This window comes from Drosophila takahashii, chromosome 3R (assembly GCF_030179915.1).
Source record: "Drosophila takahashii strain IR98-3 E-12201 chromosome 3R, DtakHiC1v2, whole genome shotgun sequence".
Taxonomy (NCBI): domain Eukaryota; kingdom Metazoa; phylum Arthropoda; class Insecta; order Diptera; family Drosophilidae; genus Drosophila; species Drosophila takahashii.
In genome coordinates, this window is record NC_091681.1 from 23,418,123 (window position 1) to 23,426,992 (window position 8,870).

Genomic DNA, 8,870 nt, shown 5'->3' on the forward strand with positions numbered 1-8,870 from the left:
ACGGCATTTTGATAGTGGATTTTTGAGGCTAAAAGAAAACATTAATAACAAAATTAAATTAACTAAAATAAAAAATGGTATTGTTTCTTTATAAAAATCGTTTTTAACTTCTGTTTACCCTAAACATAAATTAATATTTTATAAGCAATAGAAAAATATTTTATTCTAGGCAGTATATTTAGGCGTAGCATAATGTAAGAATATTGCTTCAATTTGATTAATGCGGTCATAAAAATGTAGCTAAAAAGACTTTGAGAAATAACACAATCTGCAACCCCACCTAAATTAGAAAAATCCACATAGAATGCTATCTTGAAGACTCAGGTCCAATTGGGTTATTAAATTACGAATACAAAATAATTTTTTTATTAAAATGTACTTTTTTATAGGTTTAAAATAAACGAAAAAACTTCTAATTAGAATTAAAGATTTTTTTGTAAATTACGTTTGTTACCTTAGATAACATGACATAAACATATTCCAAAATCAAATATCTTTGGTTTTAAAAAGCAATATGCAGCCAAACTTCAAGCACAGCAATCATTACCGTCTTCCGAGAATTTTACAATTTAAACTTTAAACTTGTATCGAAAACAATTTGAAATGAATCAGCGTTCAGTTTTAATGGGGGGACCGAAATACATTAGCGAAACTATTTCATTGGGCTGGCAATGGCAATAAACTGAGAGACGAGGACCCTTGCCAGAATTAAAAGTGTCCAATTTGATTTCCATCGCGGGTGAACAAAGGAAGCGACGCCTCGTTGACATTTGCCAATAAAAATAAATAAAATACCATTTGTTCAGGAATCCGACATGGGATCCCCACATCTCTTGCCCAAGTTCCATAGACTTTTGGCCACGCTCACCGGCGGCGACTAAAAATAAATGCCGTCTTTTAGTTGATGCGTTCAGGGAACACTTTTGGAGGCGTGGGGCGGCTCCCAGGGGGAGGGAGTGGGTGTGGGCGTGGGTGGGTGAGGCGTGTTAGTGTGCGTTGCGCATTTTAATACAATTTAATGCGCCACCTCGACCTCCACCACGAGTAAATGTGCGACTATGTATATCCCCTAGTCCACCCATCAACAATCGAACGCGATAGCATCAATATTGGACCTGGAGCTGGAATTGGGATCGAGATTGCCGGGATTCCTGGGCCTGCCAAAAACCGAATTTCCGGGGCACTAGTAAAGCCTTATTTTTATTGGAAATCGTTTATCCCGGCAGCAAAGTCCCAGCAGAGCACGTTGTGAAAATATCAACGAAAAACTAGGCTACAGTGGACTGAGACTCACAGCGAAAGAAATCAGTATAATGAGAAAACAATGATATTTAAGATTGTAATTCCTGTAAACCAGTTTCATTTAGCGTAATTGCTTTAACTTTAAATTTATGAATAATAAGTTATTTTATTTTATTTTTAATGTTATTCCCACTTTACGATTTATTAAAGTGATGAATACAATAAATTATTTAATTTATAAATATTTATATGGATCTTTCTGTTTCTGCTTGGTCGACCGAGTCTGAAAGCTAGTTATACTTTCATAGCGTTTTATACATAAGTTAAGTTATAGTGTTGGTAATCAAACTTTAATGAATGAATAATGACTTAAGAAATGCTGCCAGAGTAAGCACACGAATCAAAAAGCTTTTGTTTTATTAATGGACACTGCACAAGTATTTAAATTAATTTAAAAGGAAACTACCTAATGACTTTAGCTGCAGAAGCATCGCCTCTGTTTAAATCAGGTTTCTTTGGAAGAGCTCCGAAATGTTTTTAAGCTAATTAAGTTTCCCCCACACCCAAACCACTGTGTAGAGTGTGCCCTAACACTCCCCAACTCGCTTTTGTTTTCGGCCTTGCCATTTAAGTCACAAATGGCGGAATTAGTTTTCCGTTTCGTTGGCATTTCAGATGCCGGGCATTATTCCGGGCCCATCCTCCCTCGCATTGATATGCGTCCCCATCTATCTATACCATTCCCCATCCCCGTCTTCTCATCATTATGCGCTTCAGAGCTTTTCGGGATTTTCTACTTCATTGCTATTATCGGAGCCCAGCGGAATAGATGGTATGGGGTTATGCCGGGTCTCATCTGGAATCGCACTAATTTGGCTCGGGACTGGCCCCGCCCACCTTTCAACGCCCACCGCCCACCGAGGCGTGTGTAGTTGTCGTTGCCCCGATTTTATGATGATGAGTTCAGAGTTCGGGCATGTTCTGCATTAATCGCATCACTTTATGTGGAGCGAGAGCTCTCCGGGCACTTGGCAACCTGATTTCCAGCTGGGCAAAGAGTTCGATCTACGGCGGATTCCCAGGGATTCCATAATGTCCTCACATAACAGCGATAGGCCGTAAAAAAAGAGGTCAAGCCAACACGACCCTGGAACAGATTTCGGATGAAAACGAGAGCAGTTTGATCAAATTTATTGCTGCCGGGTGACCTTCGGAATTCCGAATTCGGGATGTGGAACTCGGGACTCAGGATTCAAATTTCATATTTCACGGCCTTAACTGGAGCGACAGGATTCCTTATCCCTCGGTCTGTTCTGGGCCAATAAAAGCATTAATGACCATAACAAACGCCTTTTTGCCGCAGTTGCAGCGGTTGCCCTCGAGGTCGTCTATCCCGCTGCGTATTTGGTGCGCGCAACTCGTTCGGGATAATACTATACAACGGACCGAAACTATTTGTACTCCTGTGCTCCTACACATTATCGATGCCCGTTTATAAGGCCTGCTAAGGCCCTTTTTTATCTTCTTGTGCACAGAGAAAAAGATTTCTAGTAACAGTATTATTTGTTTTGTAAAAATTCGAAAAAAAATATTTGTTATAGTTATTTTATTATAATCAGCGATAATGTCTTTGAATATATTAGATTTTTTTTTAAATCGATCAAAACTGAAGTTTTTAGATTTAAACGTCAATCGACTAAGAATTTTATTACGAACTCACCGCGATGTGTCATTCCACATTTGGACAATTTGATTCTTTGTTTTGGAAAATATACAACTTTTTTTTTGAAAAATAAGAATAATAGATTTATTCCAAAAACAAAATTTTCTCTTCTAAAATATCTGACTATTCTTTAGTCTAAAAACTTTAAATAGAACTGATATTAACTGATAATAAAGATTTTTCTTAAGTAATGTTAAATTTTTTAAACAACAAGAAAGGAAGCTACCTTCGGCCAGCCGAAGCTTATATACCCTTGTAGATAAAAGAATACTCACTCGGTGCAGTTCCAGGGATTCCAGATTCAGCGTTTCGATTTATTTCAATTTTGTTTTTAAGTAGTCAAGAATCAAAACGCCTACTTCCTACAAAGTTACAATGAATTTTCTTATATTTGTTTGGGAGCCTTAAGATATAGTGGTCCGATCCGGCTGGCTCCGACATATGTACTACCTGCAATAGAAAGAAGGCTTTCGGGAAAGTTTCATCGCGATAGCTTTAAAACTGAGAGACTAGTTCGCATAGAAACGGACAGACGGACAGACGGACAGACGGACAGACGGACATGGCTAGATAGACTCGGCTATTGGTGCTGATCAAGAATATATATACTTTATGTGGTCGGAAACGTCTCCTTCACTGCGTTGCAAACATCTGAATGAAATTATAATACCCTCTACAAGGGTATAAAAATATTTAGTTTTTGGTGTGTTTTTGTCTTTAAATATTATTGTATATTTATTCTCTGTGTGGCGTTCCCTTTCTCTGTATCGAATCGTATATGTTTCTCGATTCTTTCGCCGGGCCTCATAACGGACCTTGAGTTATGCGAGGCTGGGACTGGGAGCCGAGATAAACCCGTTCTCCCTCCCTCGCTCCCGACTTGAACTCATTTAATCCATGAAATGGGAATGCTTTAAGTCGCTGCTCGCTGGTTAGAAATTCTATTTTATGCTTGGGTTCCCATCTCCATCGCCATCGCCATGGACGTTGCCGTTGCCATCGTCTGCCAGCGATTCAGCCATCCAAATGGCGATGGCATCTTGCCATGCAATTCGAGCCGGGGGGCGTGGATGTGGCTTTGCTTGTGGATGAGGATGAGAATGAGGATGAGGATGTGCCTGCCAGTGGGTGTGGCAATGGAGCTGAAGCCCCTTGAATCCTGTTTGCTCGCCTGAATCGCGCTGGGTTTCTAAGTTTTTTCGCCGACAATTTTATGCATGCGCTACACTGCACAAAGTTTTTTCAAAATTATTAAATAAATAAAAATTATTAAAATTAAAACAAACAAAAAAATAAATTTACCAATTAACAATTAATAAATGTTACCTATAAGTTGAAAATAAGATTCCTATACCATAAGTTCCTCCAATAAAATTTACGTATTAAAATTTATGAACGATTATTTTTTGAAATCCAAAAGTTATAAGAAAACTGTTAGCACTTGTGTTTCTTTCAAGGCTAAGAGTTTTCTTCAGTGTATTTGTAATTTAAGGCAGAGAGCCAAATGTGAAAAACTGAAAAAGGGCAAAAATGTAAAAGGAGAAAAGAAGAAAAGAAAGGAGAAAAAATAAAAGCTGCTGCTCGACGACGTCGACATAAAACTTGCAAAATAAGTTTCGCATGTTTCAGCCAACCCAGGTAAGGAAAAAAGGTTGGAAAAAGGGCGGAAAAGCCGAGGGCTGGCGTGGATTTGCCAAAGGGCGGATGAGTGGGAGAGGGGCAGCAAAGGGCATTCGGTGCCTTGAATATGCAGCAAATATTCTTCAAACGGCTCTGACGTCGGCTCCATTTTATATGCGCAGTGCTCGAGAGGCGGGGTGGGGTCCACCCACCTTAACAGCTCACTCCCTGCCATGCGCCCCAACCCCAAAACCATCCAGGTAAATGAAAAGATGGTCGCCGGCAAGCCGAAGGGGGCGAAGCACGAAATGTACTCCAATTTAATCAAGAATTCTATTCTGTAAATTACTTGCACAAAAACACGACGGAAGGTCGAGCGAGGCCAAAAGGGTGGGAAGCGGACTCACCGCCTTCTTTTCACAGCGCGAATTTCCATTTCATGTTACAGCAGCGTAAGAAGCTATGGAATTACCTGTAGTTGGAGCCGTAAAGCTTCCTCATGGAAGGGAAAATAAGGTTTTTTTCTAAGAAAAGAAATGTAAGTGCCTTGCTCAAATGGAACTTAGTCATCTTGTCGGAATAGGTTTCTTAAGGAATATATACTCGTATAGTAAACAAACAACCTTGATTTTTTTCATAAACCAAACCTTTAAGATTTCTCCACGCATATTTATTTTCCAACACACAAAATGTAAATTTAAAGAAACTTTTCTTGGAGCTAAACTGAATACAATAAATACTAAACTAATGTTCATAATCAGGTTGATAATTATAATTGAAGGTGACATTTTGGGTTTCCATTAAATAAACATGAACATAAGCGACATAGATCGAACAATGGGATAGCAGGTGGAAACAACTGTTTCCAAGCCCCCTTTTTTAAGATTCACACTTCTCGGGCAAACTAAGCTCTTTAAAATCAATTCCCCAGCTTGGGTTTCTTTGGCCTCGAAAGAAACACTTTCCCCCAAAGAGCATTCCGTCGAAAACTGTAAAAATATGCCTGCTCCCCAGTTCTCGAGATGCATAAATTGATATTCGAATACTTATGCATTCGGTCCTCCGCCTCTTAACGACTCAAACACAAGGCGGGCCCATACAAATAACCCAGACACAAGATGAAGTCACAAGGGAAAACGAGTCCAGAAGAAGATGGATGGGAGTGGGAAATGGGGAGGGAGATGGATGGCCGGCGTTGTTATTGAAATAAATTATTATAAATAAATACGCCAGTCGAATTTATGAAGTCGTAGTTGTCGGCTATGACGTTATGGTGTTTTTCCTTCCCTGTCCGTTCGGTTTGTCCGTTTGTCCGTTGTGGAGAATCCATTGGCAGGGTGCCATTATTTTTGTTTATGTCCGCCGGTGGAGAGGCCGGTCCAAAAACAACGTGGAGCGCCGTTAAAACAAACAGCTTATTGCCCCAAAAGGGAGTTGATGTTGATGGACAACGTACTGTCCGCCATATATATCTGAGTCTGGGGCGCCAATGACTGACATTGATAACTGAAGAAGTAGAGAATTTGTGGGGAGGGGGCTGACTTTTGAATTTGTTTATCTTTCGTTTGTCAACATCATGTCGATTCCAGTCCATAGCCAGCTTGTTTATTTGTTTGTCTTCGATGCCTGTAAACATTGCGCTGCCAATTGAATTCGTTTCAATTTATTTACTGCACGAGAAATGAAAGGAAACTTTGTTTGCGCCAGGGGCGTGGGTCTGAACTTTTATGGCAGGGCTAAAAAGAAGAAAATGGGGGAGTAGCTAGCTGCTAGGAGGTGACAGTTCAATTAGAAAGCGGAATAGGCTGGATGCCAAAACACATTCAATCGAAACGAGGAGGGCCAGCTGCCGTTCGTTGTCTTGGCCAGGCGCCTTTGGACTCCATGTTGCCAGGACTGAATAGGGGGGAAATTAATTGCGACTGGGGACAGGGACAGGGGCTGGGCAATCATTCGGTCCCCCCGCTTTTATGGCACAGAGATTCAAATAGTTTTGAACTTTTCGCATCTCGCAGGATTCTTGATGCTGAGCCAAAACTAGAAACTCGCATAAGAAAGTTTACGATGCGAGCAGGGCGCATATGTAAATACACAGTGGCGAATCGGAGGTGGAGTTGTGGGTCCAAGGGGAACCGGAACCGTGGACAAATGTTCTCGAGTGCGCTGGAGCTCAATTAAAGGCCTCTTAATTGCGAGGCCCATGGGGGGAATTCTCTGGGTGGAAAGAGGGTTTCCAGCAAATTTACTTGGAATTTAATCAGCAATCGCAATGGGGCGAGAATGACATCTTGACAAGTGTTTTTTCTTTTGCGGAATGGCCTTTCTAATCTCCCAACTTTGTCTTGGCCTCCGAGAGGTTTGTGATTTTAATGTGCCCTCTATATTGAGTTTTTCCCAGTGCAACATTGCAAAGGGCTCGCTTGCGTTGGCAACATTTCGCCACGCTTCCTTGGCAGCCGGAATTGCTTTGCCCAATAACGCGCGGCGAAATTCGCTTGGCTCCAACAGCGCTGTCAGCGATCTGTGGCTTTTACGAGGACCTCCCTCTGCCCTCCACCCCGGTTTCCTGCGCCAGTCCTTGTTCGCGTTTTAAGCGTCGAGGCAACAAAACTGGAAATGCAACCAGCGCGAAATTGCAGCAGCAACAGCAGAAGCAAGGAGCCAACTGGGGAGTGGCCAGAACATCGGCTTGGAAGGGAGGTTGAGAATGAGACTAAGGATGAGGACGAGTTGCAGCGGGAACTCGACCAGAGGCGCCAGTTGGCTAAGCACATATAAAAAAGTTTAGCTGGTTTAAGGTGGGGCTCCAATGAAATCATTTACAGCTGCAGCCAAAGGAGCTGCCGAACCCAGCGATGAGTTTCAGCCACACTGGACAACAGAGTTTGGAAAGCAAAGGTAGCAAGGGATTTTTTTAAATTTCAAAACCTTTTTTAGACATTCAAATATTCAAATTTTCCATTCAAAACCTTGTGATTTACTATAAAAATCAAAAAAATTTTGTAAAAAGGTAGGGTTTCTATTTCTAGCATCTTTCAGGCTTAATTCTTCAATAGCTATTTTGAAAATTCTTAAAGCGAAGAACAAGAAATCCACCTTGCTGGTTTATAGAAACCATCACTTGTTACACAGTGCTAAGCCCACTGGCGAATCGATGGCAAAAATAAAGCCAGATAGAAGGAAAAACTGTGGGTTGAAAGAGAGTTAGATGTCGTTGACAAAACGGGGATATATTATATGAGTGTGTGTGTTTCTGCATTGGGCATGGGCGGTGGTGGGTCTGTGGGCGTGGCATTTGTCGTGACTCGGTGACTTATTACTTTTCATGCTGCTCTCGTTCCCTTTCCGCTGGAAGTTGTTGGCTGTGGGATGTTGGATGCTGTCAAATGAAGTCGTAAAAAGATTGGGCAAAAGAACTTTTTTGTGGGCCACTCGCAGAAATACATGCATATAAAAATGGCAAAGTTGGGATTAGTTTCATCAAGGATAAGCCAAATGGCTGGACATGCCAGTGGGCAGCCGAGCAGCCAGGCAGCCGGGCAGCATATAAACGAGCCAAGGACTAAGGACTCGGGCATCCGTATCCCGTGTCCTGCCAAACCATTTTGCTATTTGCGCGGAAAACTTTTTATGCAGTTGCTGTGTGTCGTTGTTGATGCTGGTAGTATTCTGGCCAGCATTACGTAAATGAATCCCCCTTCAAGACCCCGCCCTCCCCCAAAAAAAAAACCAGAGGGTATGTGTGCTTGTGCTACCTTTATGGACGCACCATCTCGGCCCCGGGAAAATGTCATCTAAGCACGTTTGCAGGATCTGCATAATTTATGTTTGCATGTAGGTACGGCTGCTGGGGCGGATTACCCTAGAAAATTAGGTTTCCCATTTGATGGAGGACGCGGAGAGTGTCGCTCGTATAAAAACCCGGCACGACCTGGCCGCCATCTTCATAACTCCGGGTGGAGTGGTGCGACACGTGGAGAGGTGGTTGGACTGGGTGGTTGGGTGGTTGGGCGGTTCGGCTGCATGCCCAAATGAATTTATATGCACACATATATATCAGAGAGCTGCAACGAGTCAATCATTTTCTGGTACACCCGATCATTTACTCGTATCCGTTTTGATTAATCGCTTCGGGTGAGCGAAATGAAATGAGCGGTGAGCGAATGCGATCGTGCCATGAATGATCGTTTGTGATCGTTCAAGTGTGTGATCTGATCGTGTGTGAACGTTCGGCTTGAAGATTTTACCCGTTTGTGATCGAATATTTTGTGCAATCGATTGGTGT